Genomic DNA, 19,749 nt, shown 5'->3' on the forward strand with positions numbered 1-19,749 from the left:
CTGGCACAACAAGGCCACAGCCACAAGCTCCACCACCCTTAGTCAGAAACCTACACCAAAAGAACACAAGCAAATAAAAGAGAACCTGCACAAGCAACGCTGACATCAAACCCCACATATATTAAGTAAAATAATATATCTTTCTTCCCAGTGTCTCAACAAATGCAGCTGATTTGCAAAAATGATACATGTAAAAATATGAGAGAGAGACACTGCACACACCCTTGTAAATCAATAAATCTTTAATTAAAAATACTTCAAAAAAGGAAAAAAAGAAACCCCCAGCCAGTTAAAATGAAAGCGGCCAGTTTCTCCCACCCACTCTGCTTCCGTGTAATTTCAGATTATTTTTTAGAACTAGGACTCATGAACCCTGTTGTGTCGTGGCTTAAGAAGTCCAGATATGCATCTTCAAGAGAACAGTTCTTTATTCAGGGCAAAACAGGACTAGGGATTGGGGTAAAGGGAAGCTGTATTTATAGGAACAAGGCTTGGGTGAAGGAGGATATACAACAAACCCTATATTTTGGTTTCCAAACAGAATAATGGTCAAAGTATTAGAAGCAAACCACAATGGGGGGGGGGCAGATGTTCTTAATATTCGGTTGGAAGCTGCCCAGAGTGGCTGGGGAAACCCAGCCAGATGGGCAGGATAATAACAACAACAACAACAACAACAATAACAATAATAATAATTATGTTGCCTTACTCATTCGGATTTACCTGGAGCCACCTATTTTGCACACAGACCCCAAACTCTCTCATTCTTGCTCTCTGCTTTTGATACGGCAGATATGAATAACACAAATGGGGGCTGATGGGTGAAAGACCCAGCTCAATTCCCGCCCCTCACCACAAACAAAAAAAGTTCACTGTTGGTCTGGAACACAGCTCACATTTATTCCATATTTACATTCCACTGTAGCCTTGAAGCAGCTCCATTAAGAAAGTCAAGAAAAACAAGGTCAAAAGAAGAGTTTGCCCTAAACCAGGGATGGCGAACCTTTGGGCAGCCAGATGTTGCTGGGCTATAACTCCCCACCATCCCTGGCTGTTGACCAAGCAAGCTGGGACTAATGGGAATTAAGAGTCCAACAACAGTTGAAGGGCCATGCAGCCCCCCCCCATCTCTGCCCTAAACCTTCCACAAATAGCACCCCACACCAGCAGGGCCCTCGCAGAGGGGCAAGGCGTAGAGTTTCCCGTCAGGAAGTGGTCCTCTGGTCAGTGGATGGGAACTCCGGCCTGTCCTTCAGCTCCTTCTGTAGTCAGCTGCAATGGGGGTTCTCCCCAGGAAATAAGAAATAAGAGGGAGCAAGCTCTCTTTACTGGAGAGTCAACTGGTATCTAAGGGAGTGTCGCATTTCCTGCTCAGAGGACTTAATTTATATTAGGACAGATACAGAACAGTGTGGTGATAAAGAATACAGTGCAAAATCTGTATTCCTTTTTATTTATCTTTAAATAGCTCTCATGCCAACACCTGATCTGCCTTTTTGAAAAAGCATATGGAGTGTTACTGGAAGAGGTTGTGTGGTTCTGGGTCTGATTTCCCAAAATTTCCACTATACAGTATAAACCACTGCTGCCTAAAATGTATAGATTTTTGTAAATGATGCTTTGAGGACTCCAGTTTAGGTAAACTGAATTATTGCTTGGAGAGCACGCTGATAAGGGTCAGAATAGTCCCTACTGGGCCAGATCACTGGTCTTTAACTGGTGGGTCAGAACACGCGCCCAGGTCACAGGGTGGTCTAAGCAGCACAACTACCATATGTCAAAGAATTAAGAAGGGTTCCCCCCAAATGCAGGCTTGAGTTCAAAGCAAGCCCCAGTTTGAAGACGTTTAAGACTCCTGGGCTAGACGGATGGTGATTCAGCATCAAGTAACTTCATGACTCAGTATGGGGGGGGGAGGAAGAGAATGTGAAGAGGGCAGCAGAGATTCAGTCCCATTATGTCCGCTGAATGTACAGCAGCTACTCAAGGTCAATTTGTTCTCTATAATATTGTCCAGAGGAGAACTAGGACAGGAGCAAGTCAATAGACTCCTTTATCCTCTGGACAAAAGGGACTTTATGTTCTGCTGCGTGGGTGTGAGGCCTCCAGCAGCACACAATGCAAGCAGCATGGCCAGCCAAACTTTTAAAAAGGAGACTGCATGCATCCACTTCCCTGGCTCTTATCACAGCTGCCAGCTGGGGGAGTACAGTTGTTTTTCGGGCTGCCATCTGCAGTAATTTCTCTCTCTCTCTCAGATCTATAGAGCAATAGAAGAAAACCACACTGTCCTTGGGAGGAGCCAGCAATCCTGGCTCCTTAAGCCAGAAGGGAACATCCTTGGGCAGCTGTTTCCGCTTCCTCTCTGTGCAGAGAAATAGTAAGGTTGCAGGCAGGGGGGCGGAGGGGGGTAGGAAAGAGAGAGAAAAGACCAAGGAGAAGAAAGGCTTTGTACAGCACTGCTGGTTTAAGATAACCTAACACCCTGCTGCAGACATTCAAGGACAGATGATACAACTGCAGCTCAAAGGCAAGCCATCTGCATCACCATACAAGCCCATGATGCTTATTTCTCAATAGCTGGGTGATTTATTTTAACCCAGTGGTTTTGTACCCAGTTCACCCACTTCCTCCTTCCATAGTAATCAGGGCTCTGTTATTTCTGTGCGCTCTCTCTCTCTCTCTCTCTCTCTCTCTGTGTGTGTGTGTGTGTCTGTGTGTGTATGGGCAGGAGCTGACAGGAAAATCACTTGCTGATTTGGTTTTAAGACGCATCATATTTGCATGCATGCATGCATGCCAGGTATGTGCCACTATTGGGCACAGCTAAACACACCAGAGGGTGTGCAACACCCGGAAGGGAGAGAGTGTTGAAAATATGCTTGTGTTGCAGACGGCAAAACAGGTATTAAGTGCACAGAAAAACAGGAGAGGGTCAGAGGTCTTCGTAAAGGATTGTAGAATGTTTGTTTAAAGAAAATACTGTTGAACTACTGATACAGAAGTGGGAAAAGGAGATAGGAGGGTTAGGGATGGAGGGGACTGCCAGACATTTACCCACATGCTTCTTGATAGCAGCAGGATCCTCCTTGGCAGTAAGACTAGCACTTGGGAAATAAAGCACCCAGACTTTTGCCACAGGGATGAACAGGGCCAACCTTAAAATGCCATCTCTTCTCAACAGTGGTACAGTACAAGACGATTTGCATGGGGATCATGTTTGGAGTTTGGAATGCACTGATTTTTATGTTAAATCTCAGATTATGAAACACAGTCAGGGCCGGCCCACCTATGAGACAATTCGTACCCCCTCCTTGCTCCTGATGTAGATCTTCATTCTCCTTTCTTCCCTGGCAGGAATGGAGGGGGGTCGCCATTTTGTGGTTCACTTCAGGTGCCAAAATGTTTCGGGCTCGTCCTGAACACAGGATCCGCAGTTTTTAGGTGCTGTTTGAGATGAACTGGTGGGCTCTCCAAGGGACACCCTGTTCCCCATCCGTGGCACATACAGAGGAAACCACATACAGATAGGAAACCAAGCACATGCCAACGGCTCTCTTCCATTATCTTCGAAAGCTTTCAAAGAGACGGTAACTGTCTTTCAGTGTTGCTGTAGGGGCTAAGAAAGAAACAACCCTGGATATCAAAGCCAAATCCCAACAGAATTAAAGTATCCCCTCTCCCCTTATCTATATTTATTTAGAAGTATTTATATCCTCACCTACTCACCAAAGTTCTCAAGGCAGCTGTAAACCCAATTCAATGCACTCTAAAACAGACAATGGTACAATACAATACAATACAATATGCAGAGGTGTGCATATATAAATCTGACCTCCAGTCCCCCCAGGTGGAAAAGAGTCACCCCACAGCTTAGCAAGATAAGATTTGGAGAGAGAAGGACTGTTTTCTGTCACCTCAGAGCACCTGATTAATGCGTTATTCCGATTAAACATGAGCCAAAGGCAGAAAGCACACAGAGAAGCAGCAAAGAGAAGAAGAAGGGCCATCTGCTTCTGGGAAAGGAAACTAAGCAACCCTCAAGCACAGGGATAGCAAGCAGGATGGGCAAAAGCCAGGCCTGGAGCTCCATAAACCCATTTATACCAAGATAATGCAGAATCAATGCATAATGCTCAATAAGTATAAAAAGCACACAGTTAAAATCAAGCCTCGTTCCCTTTCTCGTAACATACACACACAAAGAGTTCCCACTGTGGCTTTGAGTATCACTTGGAGGACACATTGTTCTCCAAAAGCTCACCACTTGAAAAGAGTAGGTTGATTTGTAGGCACTCCAGCCAAACATTTTAAGCATCAAGCTGCAACACCTGCTCCTAAATGGAAGAAGAAGAGGAGGAGGAGGAGGAGGTGCCACAGGGTTCTGTCTTGGGCCCAGTCTTATTCAACATCTTTATCAATGACTTAGATGATGGGCTTGAGGGCATCCTGAGCAAGTTTGCAGATGACACCAAATTGGGAGGGGTGGCTAATACCCCAGAGGACAGGATCACACTTCAAAATGACCTTAACAGATTAGACAACTGGGCCAAAGCAAACAAGATGAATTTTAACAAGGAGAAATGTAAGGTACTACACTTGGGCAAAAGAAATGAAAGGTACAAATACAGGATGGGTGACACCTGGCTTGAGAGCAGTACATGTGAAAAGGATCTAGGAGTCTTGGTAGACCACAAACTTGACATGAGTCAGCAGTGTGATGCAGCAGCTAAAAAAGCCAATGCAATTCTGGGCTGCATCAATTGGAGTATAGCATCTAGATCAAGTGAAGTAATAGTACCACTGTATTGTGCTCTGGTCAGACCTCACCTGGAGTACTGTGTCCAGTTCTGGGCGCCACAGTTCAAGAAGGATATTGACAAGCTGGAACCTGTCCAGAAGAGGGCAACGAAAATGGTCAAAGGCCTGGAAACGATGCCTTATGAGGAACAGCTTAGGGAGCTGGGTATGTTTAGCCTGGAGAAGAGAAGGTTAAGGGGTGATACGATAGCCATGTTCAAATATATAAAAGGATGTCATATAGAAGAGAGTGAAAGGAGGTTTTCTGCTGCTCCAGAGAAGCGGACACGGAGCAATGGATTCAAGCTACAAGAAAGAAGATTCCACCTAAACATTAGGAAGAACTTCCTGACAGTAAGAGCTGTTTGACAGTGGAACTTGCTGCCAAGGAGTGGTAGAGTCTCCTTCTTTGGAGGTCTTTAAGCGGAGGTCTTTACTGCTCTGTCAGGAATGCTTTGATGGTGTTTCCTACTTGGCAGGGGGTTGGACTGGATGGCCCTTGTGGTCTCTTCCAATTCTATGATCCAAGGAGGAGGAGGAGAATAATTTTGGCCTTTCACTCCCCTTAAGGAGTCTCCCAACAGCTAACATTCTCCTTTCCCTTCCTCCCCCACAACAAACACTCTGTGATGTGAGTGAGGCTGAGAGACTTCAAAGAAGTGTGACTAGCCCAAGTCACCCAGCAGCTGCATGTGGAGGAGCAGGGAAGCGAACCTGGTTCGCCAGATTACGAGTCCACCGCTCTTAACCCCTACACCATGCTGGGTTAACACAGCAGAGGGCCAACTCTCAAGCACTCAGGCAAATACATCCAAAAATGCATGTAGCTTACAAAGTGTTCTGACTTGAGCACACATCTCTGTTTGCCATTTGTCCCTTGAAAGAACAAGAGAGAGAGAGAGAGAGAGAGAGAGAGAGAGAGAGAGAGAGAGAGAGAGAGAGAGCTGGAAGCAATTCTTACTCCCCATAGGCGAGCAGCTACTTAAAGGCTACCCTCATGTTCATTCCTCCTTGCGTGCATGAATGGCGTGTGTGGCAAAAGAGCAACACAGAGGCAGGGAGACACACCCCACTTGAAGAGTCAGGCCACTGGTCTATTTAAAGCGGTACCTGCCTGGCTTTCCAAATTGTCCCAGGCATGTCAGCAATTCAAGCCAGGACCTTCTGCATACAAAGCCGGTGTTCTACCACTGAGCTACCGTATAACACCTCCTCTACATCCTAATGGAATGTGGCTGTGAACTCGGATGGCAGAGGTCTAGTTTATATGTGGAGGAGAATCAAGCAATAGAGCCTTTCCAGATTGTGCCACTTGAAAGCTGCCCCATAAAATAGAAACAATTTGCTCACAGAAAAACAATACAGTAGTCCAGGGACATTTCTCTGGAACACTCGTGTGCTATCCCCGGCTCCCAGACCAGGGGTGTACACTGGCAAGACTTTTAAGACTTTTTCATTGAAAATGAATGTGGGCCCACAATACAACCCCCGGTGGCTGCATATTATAATAGGTAGATCAGGAGTGGAAGACAAGCTGCTTTTCAGTGAAGCTTGTCTGTTAATTATCTTCTCACTGGGAAAATACCAATAAGTTTCCAAAAACCTCAGGGTTTGCCAGAATAAAGTATTAAAAAACTGCTACAGTATTTCATAAGCCGAACCTGGGAATAGACTAACATGCAGCAATTTCTCTCTTCTCTCTTCTCCAACTTAACAGCCTTCAGCCTTATGGTTGCATTCAGGCAGCAGCAACACTTGATTCTGTTTTCCCCACGTCTCCTTACCTGAACATTTTCATGTTGTGTGTGTGATCTTTCACACAACATATAAACCACTTCTGGAAAACTAGCAGAGTCTATCAGGAATTTAGCACCCATTTCAGGATATTTGCTCCTCCCCCCCCCAAAAAAAAACCCCAAACATTTGCAACCCTGTTAACCTGGAAAATCATGAGGAGTTTTTACGTTGTAATTTCAAGCAATGAAATTTTACGCAATGTTCAGCATACAGTTATTTCACACTATTTAAAACTTAAGTGTGACATGGTGGCATACATCAATCAAAGAGCTACAGCTCCATAAAGCAATAGGCTAGAAGGAAGGTTAGAATACGGGATAGAAAGCATTAGTATTATAATCAGGAAAACTAACACAATAATTCCCATGTCTAAATGCACCCACTGATGAGTTATGAGATACAACAGACATTTTGAACCAGTGAAGCCCTCCCTAACAGAAGGGGGAGGGCAATTTTATCTATCTTCCCCCCAACAGTCCCTCCTACTGCCTCATATATTTAAATGTCTATGGTCTCAACTCTTACTTGACCGGTAACTACTACAGATGTTATTCGAATGTTACAACAGAGTTTAGACTGTGACAACTGTTTTTCAAATATATTTTAACTAGTTCCCACTTTGAAATAAATACGTGTTTTGGTTTATTTTTCATTTTTTCGGATAGATTATCCAACTCCGCATATTCAACCAGTTTTTTAATCCATTCTGTCCTTGAAGGAACTTTATCACTTTTCCAATTTGATGCAATAAGCATCCTGGTAGCCACAGTGGCATAAAGGAATATGTTTTTAGGAATATCTGAATCTATGATTCCCAGTAAGAAGGTCTCTGGTTGTGGTTTTTTTGGTTGTGGTTTTTTTAAAGCAGTATTTATCCCTACTGCCTCTCAGCCCTCCAGAGCAGATTGTAATGGTAGTTGGGGGGGGGAATTCCAGGTGGGGATGCCTGTTCTACTAGTTGATTATTTAAGCCTGATGAGAGATTCCCTTGGAAATGTGAAGCATAGAAATGATCTAAATAAATAAACCTGGTATATGTAAATTGCCCACCAAATTTTGGCAACCAGCTTGGTTGCGGGGAGAGGAAAAACCCAACTAAATGTAACAGTGCAATACTGAAGATGGTTCACAAAGACTGCATCCCACCCCCCTCCTTTTAACTCTGCCCCATAGCTATTAAAATATATAGAAAATTTGCTCAGGTCCACTTCCAAACCGGCTGGGCTTGTTCTGGGGCTGAAGAAATTGTCAAGATGTTTGCTTTCCTAAATGAAGAAACTTGAGCTGAACATACAAGTAGCTTTCGAGTATGTACAGTGGTTTTACAGGCTACCACGCTTCAGCTCCTGTATTGTTCTCCTAACATTGTTCTGGGCAAGTTCTTTCTGGCCACCTCCCCATGTTGCCTTGGGACAGCGCACTGTAAGGCGATAGTAGCAAGGAGCTAGAAGCCACGTGCACTTTGGGGTCTGTGGTCATATGCCCATAGCTGCCAAGTTTTCCCTTTTCTCGCGAGGAAGCCTATTCAGCATAATGGAATTTCCCTTTAAAAAGGGGAGAACTTGGCAGCTATGCATATGCCTGCGCTGGTCACCACGGCAAGTACCACAAATGCACCAGAAGCAGATGCTTGACTCAGTCCGCTTTGCTACATGCAGAAGCAAATCAATTTTTGCAGAGACTTCAGCTGCAGTGCCACTTGACAAGATTAGATCACTGGATATGTGGTGTGGGCGGGCGGGCCTGCTGGTGGGCAAACATCTGCCTTCCTCACACAGTCATCTCACAAAGGGGCTTTCTCAAATTCAGAGAGTCAAATGACCTGAGCAGCCCATGACTAAGAACAAACAACAGACTTAAGCATATTTGCTAAAAACAGCCCATGATACTGTTGGCCGTCACAAAAATATAGACATAATGAAGAGATGTCTGATCCATGGGCTGCTAGAGGAAAACATAGAAGCCTAACAGGGCTGGCCCAAGACATTGTGGCACCCAAGGCAGACCCCGAAACAACACCGCCCTCCCTCCGTCCAGGGAAGGAAGAGTGATGGAAGGTTTACATCTGGAACAAGGAGGGAAGGAAAATTGACTTCAGGATCTGCTGCCCCTGTGGATCCTACCATCTGAGGCAGTCACTTCACTTTGCATCATAGGTGGGCCGGCCCTGAAACCCAATACAGTATAATTTATCCCCATCAACCCATAAATAACAAGCTTTCTCCCTACCATGCCATCATAAAATGAAAGTGTCTGAAAAGCCTCTTTCAAAAACCTATCCCTAGGGGAATTATACAGGGAACAATGCAGTACATAGCAAACAATATCTTCCACCCCTCCTTGGCTGCAATGCATAAACACTTTTTAGGTATTCAAACACATCTCCTCTCTGAACATGTTGTAGTGGGCATACTGTGGAACCTCAAAGAGTAAATGTTTTCTTTACTCCACTGACAGATCATTCTAAAAACATAACAATGGAACGTTGCATCGTTTGAAGATAATGTCTACTTAACAGTCCCATTACACCAACAGCCCCAGTCTAGTTTTCTTCCTTTTTTATTGCAACAGATTTGCTGCCAGAGGAGTTAACAGCCTTAATGAGGATATTGGGAATCAGTCCCTACTTAATTGTAAGGGCTTTGCATTTGTTGGTTAAATTTTGTACAGATTTATTGGAAATTTGCTCCACCCAACTATTCTCCCACCCCCACTGCATATGCTCTCATTTCAGCCAGAACAAAACGCAACACAAGATGATCTCTGGACAATACGGAAGAAAACCCACCCTCAAATCTTATTGTGGCAACAGGAGTGCCAGGTGGTTGGCTCACAAGCTGTGACAACCATTGCCCAGCTGGGACAATTATCCCCAAAAAAGATATTGAGCAGGATACGACTAACTCATTTGGTTTGCACAGGGATTTTTGCTTGTGTAATGGAACTCCCCCACCTCTCCCTCCAGATCTGTTCTGGGGTTCCCCCAACCTTATGGAGCAGATTTGTAGAGGACACAGGGCACACGTGGAGAGAAAGGGGGTAAAGATCCTTTGTGCAAGCAGAAATCTTTGCACTGATGGAATGAATTAGGTGGACACTGCCCTTTAAATGAAGGAGGCACTAAAATTACCTACTCACAAGGAAGGAAGGAAGGAAGGAAGCAACCAACTGAAATTCCCCTTGCCATGCACTCCTGGCCCCTCTACAAGATGTTTTCACCCCAAGGAGGGCCAAGGTAAAAGCAGCAAGGGAAAGGGTAGGGAAGAGTTCAACTGGAAGTGTTCAGTTCTGCCCTCCTACGAATGAATGCGCTCTGAACAGCCCCCTCCCCAGAGCACTGCAAGGCAGAAGGGGGCTTGGGGGCTCCCTACACACAAGTGGCAGTGAAATGAATAGCTTACCTCAAAGTCACTTCTGTTATACTGAGGAGGAAAAGTAAATGTGTACTCATATTCACTAAGCAAGTGTATTCTTCCTGGTCCAAACAATACACGCAAGCAACACCACCCCCACCCCCCACTGAGGGACCTGCCTCAGTCCAAGCTTGCAATTATTTAGAAAGCCATGCAAGGTCTCCTTTATTTTTTTAAAGACATTCAGTGTGTCTTAATGAAGTTACAGGAGTGTTTCAGCAGAGTGTTTCTGCTATCTGATCTTTTATTTTATATATTTATTTTTACAGTCTATCTTTACTGCCAGAGCACAAGGTGGTAGATGGGTCCCCCCCCCACCTTGTCATTTTATCCTCACAACAACCTTGTGAGGTAGGTTAGGCTGAGAGACCGTGTGACTGGCCTTAAGGTCACCTAGTAAGCAGCATGGCTGAGTGGGGATTTGAACCCTGGTCTCCCAGGTCCTAGTCCAACACTCCAACCACTCCAGCAGACAGGCTCCCTTTTCACCCTGCTTACAATTTACAAGACTAGTGCCACATTTGTAATGTTTTACATTGCAGTTTATATCAGCCACCTTGAACTTCTTTTCATCAAGCCAGGGTATAAATAGGCAAAAAGCAAAGCCTACTTGGGTCCTTCAGGCCCTGAGTCACTCTGCACTGAACTATGTTTCAAGTGGAAGTCTTTTAGGGAGGAGGGACAGGCTCGCGCGCAAAGCACAGGTCACAGTGAGACCCTTGAAGATGGTCGGCATAGTCCTAAGCCAAATGTCTCCAGTATCTGACTCCATACAGAAAGATGTGGGCACATGGTTTCGATGGGGTTCATCTAACGGCTCGTTAGTTCCCATAAACACAGCTTGCAGTGTTATTCATTTCTTCTGAAAGCTCAGCTGCAAATGGCAGGTGGTCTTCAAAAAAGTGGGAGGAAGATGCCAGACCAGCTTATATTTAGAAGCTCCCTTCGACAGCCTGCCCCAAATGCTACACCCACTATTCTTAATCATGTGGCCCCAAAATGAGCAGCAGCAGCAGCAGCAGCATATCCTGTATAGGAGAAACAGAGTGAGTAGTAAGTGGTGAGTCAGACAGAAGCATTCCCCAAATGCCGCTGCTGCTAAGGCCTGCCAAGACAGATTCCATGGCACAGAGAAGGGGATCTTTTTCCGATACTGAGAGATTTTTGATCTGCTTAGACAGGCACCTAACAAGATCTAAACTACCAGCCTTGCCAGATAATACACTCGGTAACAGCCACCTGCCTGGTTGCATGTGACCAAAATAGCCTCCAGGTAATCTGGCAGGGAGGTTCTCTCATAGAAGAGTTAAATAATAATAATAATAATAATAATAATAATAATAATAAAAACAACCTTTATTGTCACTACACTACCTGTGTGCAGTGAAATTAAATGAGCCCCCCCTTCCCCACCCCATACACTCAGTCTTGTTCGCACTCTGTGTGCTTGTTGGAAGTCAATTGAACCACTATTTTTTCCCCATGGCATTAAGTACATAGCAGACCTGGAAGTGTTTACTTCCGGGTTCCGTCGTGCGCACATGCGCAGAAGCGCTCTATCAGCGCTTCGTGCACGCGCGCTATCAACGCCTAGGTTAAGTACTTTTTGGATTATGAATGGCACCCCAGAACCAATTAAGTACTTAACCCAAAGTACCACTGTAGTTGTGCTTTTAAAACCACAATTCCTACTCATGCCATGCAACTCAGAAGGCTATAATATCAATTTTAAAAACCTTCTAACTTCCCCTAAAGTATCCAAAGGCTATTTGGAGACAGATGAGATTTTCTAAACTTCAGATAGTTGAGATTGTTTTTCTGAATTAAAATTGGAGGCACTACTCCAGGCTTACTGCTGAAAAGATTTACTTTCACAGTGCAAAAAGGTATCTGAAAAAGTGTGCATGCACACGAAAGCTCATACCAAAATATAAACTTAGTTGGTCTTTAAGGTGCTACTGAAGGAATTTTTTTTATTTTGCTTCGACTCAGACCAACACGGCTACCTACCTGTAAGTGCAAAAAGTAAGAGACCATCTGGTCCAAAGAGTCACATCTACTAAATATGCTCCCTGACTGGAAGCAAGAAAGCCCACAGAAGTGACTCATGGAAATAAGCAATATATTCTCTGCAAGGTGGGCGGGCAGAGAAAGCACAGGTAACTCAACGGACAGAGAATTGCTCTCTTCAGAAAGGGAGCCCAATTGGTGGAGGCGTGTCCAGAGCAGTGAGTTATGCAAATATACAGCAGGCAGGTGAAGCTTTTAGGAGCCTTAAGTATTAAATCAAATGCTACTGTATTGCCCCAAATAGAAGCTGCACCTGAATATAAGCCGCACTTTTAAAATTGGAAGGGCGTGGGGAGGGGAAAAAGAAAAAATACCCAAATATACGCCACTCCATTCCTTCCTGAATACCCTTCCTGGCCTTGGGGGAGAGGATGGGGGACCACTTTGCCGTGCTCCTGCCACTCTTTGCCCCGCGCTCCCGGCTGCATACTATAAAGCTGTCAATATAAGCCACACTTTAACTTTTCAGGTGAAGGGCAATATACATATTTAATAAATAATAAAACCAGGCAAGTGGGTCATTTTGGACAGACCCATGCTAATCCCAGATTAGAGGAAAAATTCATCAGAGAAAGGATGCTGTTATATCTGCAAAGGGACTTCCTGCCTAGATGAACTATTAATGCAGAAAATTCTTTGTGCAGCTCCCAGTCTCAGCACAGTTTCTTACTAGCCTTATTTTTTCAAAACATGCAAGAATGGTTTCCCTCTCCCCCTCCCACCCCACAGTAAGATAATATCTTGCCTTCTGGTGTAAACACTCTGAACCCGATCTAGCTGCTTCCTATTTGCTGCAAAGGTTCTCTTTCCTCTCTCAACAAAAAAAAAAATCACCGAGAGAAAGATAATGCATCTCCACTTAAAAACACACAAGACATTTTGCAGGTTTTAAAGCTTCAGGGTTTCTCACAAAAGTGGATCCACGAGGAAAACTGACCAAAGAGAAAGGGGGGCATTGCTATCCTAACTATTGCTGGGCCACAGGAAGTAGTACAATGAGAGAGGGGGTGTAAGAGCTGGGGAAACACAGCAGTGTGGTGTGTGGGTTCGCAGGAGACAGGCACACAGTGGGTTGATCAGCACAGTAGGAGCTATGGCGTTGAGAGCCAATAGGGGGGAAACAGAAGAGATGTAGGAAGCAGAGCCATTGAGGCTTGAGGAGGGAAATGTAGTAGCAAAACATGCTTTCATCACATTTAAGAAATGGTGTCAAGCTTCAAGTGTATGCACACTTAGCTGGAAGTGAAATTAGTGGGATTTTGCTTCCAAGCAAATCTGAAGAGGTTTGGGCTGCACAACACCATAGTCCTAAACCCTGCCCAATGACAGAGCACATGTTTTTCATGAAGAAGGTGCCGGGTTCAATCCCTGACATTTCCAGTTAAAAATACCAGATAAACACAGGAGTTTATCTCCTCATGTGGGCCAAATATGACTCTCCCCAGGTCACACCCCCTCTCTATGGCTGGAAGGCTTCAATAATGCTTCTTAGCTGCTTGGAAGGAGGGTGTGTGCAGAACTTACTGACTAGTGTGGATGAAATGTAGCCTACTGTAAAAAAAGGTAAGTGTCACCTTCACTTTTCTGTCCACTTTTCCTTCATGCCTCACCCACCATTGGAATGTGGTCCCAAGATGTCCCTGAGGGAATGAGGAGCTTGGGCTGAAAGAGGTTCTCCACTCCTGAGGTAACAGGACCCTTCTCTATCCGAGACCCTGGAGAGCCCAGGCCTTGCCGCCCAAAACTGTTTTTGTGAATTACCACTGTTTATTTAATAATTTCCACTGTCTCCATTTTCTGCATTACATTTCCTTCGACCTCACTGTTTACAATTCCTCACATCCCCTAAATACAACCTCAGGGTACCACTTCATGCAACAGACTTCATGCTGTCATAAAGGTGCCACATGACTCTATTGATTTTCCTGGAGAGTCAACTGTACTAGATAATAGTGAGTTACGTGGACCAACAATCTGAGCCAATATAAAGCAGCCTTCTCCTTTGGTGCTAAATGGTTCTTGTGCAATTGCAACATGGAGTTGGGATACCTTAAGGGCCCTTTCACAGCTTGTTCACAGAGATCATCCAGAGACATGATGTTAGCTTTTCCCCAGTTCCAAAGGCACAGCTGGCCACAACTAGAGCAGACTCCATGCTGTGGGAACATGCTTCCAGGAGAGATTTAGCACACAGACAACCTTGCTTTTGACTTTCAGACATCTCTGATAAAAGGCAAGTAAGCCAAAAGTCAATTCAAGCCACTTACTGCCAGGAATGAAACTTGGTTATTTTTAATGCAAGAGGTTTGAGCATTCCAGATGTTAGAACTGCAACCCAAAGGCCTCAGCAAATGAAGCTGGCCAAGTGCAGCAGTTCAAGTTCTGGGCATCTGTGAGCAAACTTAGGAGCCTGATGTCATCAGTGCAGCGACGAGCAAAAGCAGAAAACTCTCCATTTATGGCATGCAATGAATTGTTTTTTTCCCCCACCACTAAGTGCACACGCACACTGTAGCCACTCTTTCCTCAACACAGAAACAGCCAACCTTCTAAAGTATGGTTGGAAAAAGCTGCTTTTGACTTCTTTCTTAATCCAGAAACAAAAATAAGTTGGCTGTTTTGCACATTCATTGTGCAGCACTAATTTATTTAAAGAAGATTCTTTCAGGCCCTTTGTCTCATCTTTCCTCATCTTAAGTTAGGTAGGATTGCAGACATTCAATTTAAAGACAACTGACAGTTGTTTTAAGCACAGGATCACACTCTCAGCTAGAATGACACCATCCTTAAGTTTTGCTCCCCTTGATTATTGATTACAACAGGAAAAAGAATGAATTTTAGACCCTCTTTTTAATGTGTTGCCCATGTTTACTGCTGTCTTAGGTCAAGAGCTATTGTTATTATCCTAACAAACTGAAGTCAGCAAGTTTCATACTATATGAGTGCTTTGACAGTTTCACTACAAAATCAATTTCAAGGGACAATACGCTTTCAAACTACCTGGAACATGACCTTCCTTCTTGCTGAAAGCCACATCCAAATGGACAAACCTATTCCATCTTTAACAGTTCTGCACTCTCAGCAAGATACTAAAATATATCCACCAAGGCATTGTGGCTTCAAGAGTTTTGGTCAGCAGTTCCACCTTCCTGGCCCTGGAGTTTGTTGTGCCCCAGTAGATCATGCTCTTAGTTTCCATTTCAAGGATTCTCTGCATTCCACAGCTCCATGCAACAATTTGATTTTTTTTAAAAAGAGGGGGCAACACTGCTACCTGCACTGCATTTGACAACTTGGAAATCTCATTTTGTTTTTATAGGCTTCTAGACCTCGATCCTACAAAGACAGAGTTCAAAGTATGCAAGTTGGCAACATATGGTAACATCTTTGCATCATCAAAACTGAGCAACAGAGCAGGGCCAGGGCGGGAGAGTGCTAGAGTCCTGTCTAGTCCAGTTGCGTGGGATCAATTCCAATCTGTTACCTCCGAGGATGTGGACAGGCTGCTTGGACGAGTGAAACCAACCACCTGTCTGCTTGACCCTTGCCCACCCGGGCTTATAAAAGCTAGCCGGGAAGGGCTGGGCGATGGGCCTCGCGCATTGGTGAATGCTTCTCTCTGTGAGGGAGCCTTCCCAGACCTGCTGAAAGAGGCGGTTATTAAACCGCTTCTTAAAAAAATGATCTTTATATGCGGCCAATATGGCCAACTATCGCCCAGTCTCAAATTTTCCATTCCTGGGCAAGGTGATTGAGCGAGTGGTTGCTGAACAACTCCAGACACGCCTGGAGGAAGCGGACCATTTGGATCCCTTCCAGTCGGCATTCAGGCCTCATCATGGGACTGAAACTGCCTTGGTTGCACTGGTTGATGATCTCCGGCGGGCTAGGGAGAAAGGTGAGAGCTGTTTCCTAGTTCTGCTGGATCTCTCAGCGGCATTTGACACCATCAACCATAACATCCTTCTGGACCGTCTAGAGGTGTTGGGAGCTGGAGGCACTATCATACAGTGGTTCCGCTCCTTCCTCCTGGGCCGTGTTCAGAAAGTGGTGGTGGGGGATGAGTGTTCAGGCCCCTGGGCTCTCACTTGTGGGGTGCCTCAGGGTTCTGTCCTCTCCCCCATGCTTTTCAACATCTACATGCAGCCGCTGGGAGAGATCATCAGGGGGGTTGGGCTGGGTGTTCATCAGTTTGCAGATGATACCCAGCTCTACCTCTCTTTCAAATCAGAACCAATGCCACTGCGGGAGCAGCAACTGGCAGGGTGTTCCTTGGAGGATGGATCCGCTGCCCTGTGGATCCTGCCACTTGAGGTGGGCATGCAAGTAACACTATACATGTTACATTATTTGTACAGGTTGCACATTTTAGCATCTTTTTGCCATAGAATCTTGGCACAGAATTTTTATTCAAATGCTCCTATTCCTGCCCATAACCATACTAGTCAATAAATCTGAGGTACCCACTCACCAGGTCTTGGCTCCCCGGAGTGCAAGGAGCCTAGTACCCTCCTGCAAGTTCATTTGTTGCATCTAGACTTCAGACCAGAGAGTCCTTGCTTACCGTATAGCCCTTTAGAATCAGGTCCTCTGTTGCCACTATGCAACAAAGCCATACTCGTTGCATCAGGCTATAAAGAGAACTATTTCACTTTTCACTTTTCAGCAGCCACTGCAAAACTGGATAGCTATCTTACCCAGGGCTGAGGAAGTTTCTGTATCTCCTGTGAGATTTTCTTTTCTCCTTATCAGTAAGACACTGGGTTGAAGGGGGAGCCTCAGATCACTTCCTGCCACAACAGATTTTAACATGCTGCATCTTCAGTCCTAACCACCTTATCTTATTTTACTCCACCCATCAAATAGAAGGAGAATTGAGGCTGATGATCAGGCGCTAGAGAATTACCGTGTTTCCCTGAAAAGAAGACACTGTCTTATATTTATTTTTCCTCAAGAAGACACACTATGGCTTATTTTCAGGGGATGTCTTATTTTTTATTACGTGTCCAGCCTCGCCTCTTCCTTGGCCCCCTCCAGAACTGCGCCTATCACTAAGTCTTATTTTCGGGGTATGGCTTATATTGTGCAAATGCGTAGAAATCCTGTTATGGCTTATTTTATGTTGTTGTTTAGTCGTGTCTGACTCTTCATGACCCCATGGACCAGAGCACGCCAGGCACTCCTGTCTTCCAATGCCTCCCACAGTTTGGTCAGACTCATGTTATTTTATGGGCATGTCTTATTTTCAGGGAAACAGGGGATGTTAAGATCGGAAGGATGGAAGCTGATCAAGCAAAACATAATGGACAGGAGTTTTTTGTTTTTTAGCTTAAGTTCCAGCAGAGGAGAGTTAGAGGAGACAAGGGACAAGCCAGGTGAAAGCAAGTAAAGCCAATAATAGGAGGCAAGGTGGTTTGGGAGTTATATTTGTTAATATAACTGAACCCTGTTAGGCATCTTTTGGCCACACCTACACTTTGCAACAGCAACAGCACATTTAATTCTACCTTCCCACATTTCGGGCAATTTATCAGGGCATTCCACATTTCATTTTCTGCTGATGGAATGGCGTAGCTAGAAGTCTGAAATAAACACAGGAAAACTTGGGGTGGAATTAACCACTTCTCTTCATTTTCATAGGGCCCCCCCATTTTTTTCATACCTTGACATCTCAGGGATGTCCACAAATGCCATTCAGTTTGCACACTGGGTGTTAGAGCCGCAGGAGCTTGGCACTGAACAGTTGTTTTCAGTGTGTGATGTGCAATCCCAGTTTCAGTTACAAAAGGTCCAATTAAGATGGAATTAAGGCAAGCCAGCATGCACTTCGGCCAATGTTAGTGCCCAGCTGGAGAACTAGTTTAACCGTGTGACCCTTGGGACCAGCAAGGGGTGCAGCCCCTGAAGCAATGGGGATCTTTCAGCTTGCGCACACGGAGGTTTCAGGCTACAGTTAACCAAGGGCAAGTTCACATGTTCCATTTGACAGCAAGAGCAGAGCTAAGGTATCACATTCCAAAACCGTCTCCCAATGTTAGCTGGTTTCCTGAAGAGACAACATTCTATTCCATCATGCTGGGACCAGCTATGCACATCCATATTATCTCAGAAGAGCAGCAATTGCCACATGGAAAATGATAACCTATGAACTCACTTTAGATTAGGGTGCTAAAAGCCACATTACAGAACTGAGAGCTGAAAGATACTATCATCAATTTCCAAATACTCAGTTTCTTTGAACATCCCCTGAAACTACAACAGCACTCAAATCTGCAAATGGTTACAATCAGGGACACAGTAAAAAACAGAGGGGCGGACTTTCCCACCCAGTCGCCTGTTTTCATCCCTTTGGGCAGTCTTCTGTTCCCCTGTGCTTTTTGGAAAACAGATATGGTCCAAAAAGCACATGTGCTTCCCCCCCCTTTTTTTTTTACTTTTGGACCACAGATATGGGACTAGAAACATTCCACCATCACACCCAGATAGAGTGAGTGGGCTTAGGGGGGCAGTTGCCCCCCATCAAGTAAAACAATAAAAATACTTAATTGACCAATCATGCCATTTCTGCCCCCCCCCAACATAAGTCCTTCCCCCCCCCAACAAAAAAACCTGGCTACACCCATGTAAGGTGCCATGTAAGACACCAACGTAAGATAGAAGAATATTGTGACACACAGAGAGAGATTCCAGAAAGAAACAGAGAGAGAGAAACTAAAGTACCGCTGTTTTACTCCTTTTATTGGCTAGATATTCTACAGGGTTGCTCATTCAACTCTTCCTCAGTATTTATGTAAAGAGAGGACAGAAAAAGCCAAGAAAGAAGCAAGATAGGCATGGCAGAAGACATGAGGTCTTTAAGCAGAGGCTTGACAGCCATCTGTCAGGAATGCTTTGATGGTGTTTCCTGCTTGGCAGGGGGTTGGACTGGATGGCCCTTGTGGTCTCTTCCAACTCTATGATTCTATGATTCTATGATTCTAATGGGAGGGTGGGAAAAGGTACCCGTCTCCAGGAAGGGCATCCACACAGCTAGAGAAGCACTGTAGAGGCCAGAAAGCAGGAAAATCAAATAGGATTCCCTCAAGGGGGAGGGTTCTGGAAAGAAGTTGTAAGGGGAGCTAAATAGGGAAGCAGATGATAAAATAATGGATCAAAAGAGTTAAAGATGCAGAAAGGAGAGCCTTAGAAAGCAGGAAACCTATCAAGAGAGCAGGAGGAGTTGCAAATTGCAGGAGGGTGCTAAATGCAGCAGCTATTTTGCAAGAGGGTGTGAACATGTGCTTCTCCTCAAGCCACAACATCTAGCCAGAGGATACTGCCTTTTCCCTTCCCCTCCTAGATGCAGTTTCATTTCTTCCCTCATGCAGAGCAGTGAAACATGGAAAGTTACAGGTTGATGGCTACAAGCACCCTTCTAAGACAAAGCAGCTGCTGGAAGGTGGGCAGAGGGAGATAATAATACCACTGCTTAATAATACATAGCATTTCTATTGCTCAGAACGCTTTCCATGTCCACTGCTATACTTCCAATAGCCCTGTGACATAGGCCAGTATTATCCCCATTTTGCAGATGAAGACCGAGGCTAACTGCTTCCCTGTTTCCTTTGCCAAGGAGAAGAGGAAGGAAAAACCTGGGATGCCAGCAGAAGCAATGAGATTCACCCACAGA

General features: G+C 44.9%; 1 protein-coding gene across 2 annotated transcripts in view; it reads right to left on the reverse strand.

The window, feature by feature from the left end:
- ESYT1 (extended synaptotagmin 1) overlaps positions 1-19,749 on the reverse strand; it is a 59,067-nt gene that overhangs the window by 38,102 nt on the left and 1,216 nt on the right. The window lies entirely within an intron of this gene.

Source organism: Zootoca vivipara, chromosome 2 (assembly GCF_965207765.1).
Source record: "Zootoca vivipara chromosome 2, rZooViv2.hap1.1, whole genome shotgun sequence".
Lineage (NCBI taxonomy): Eukaryota > Metazoa > Chordata > Lepidosauria > Squamata > Lacertidae > Zootoca > Zootoca vivipara.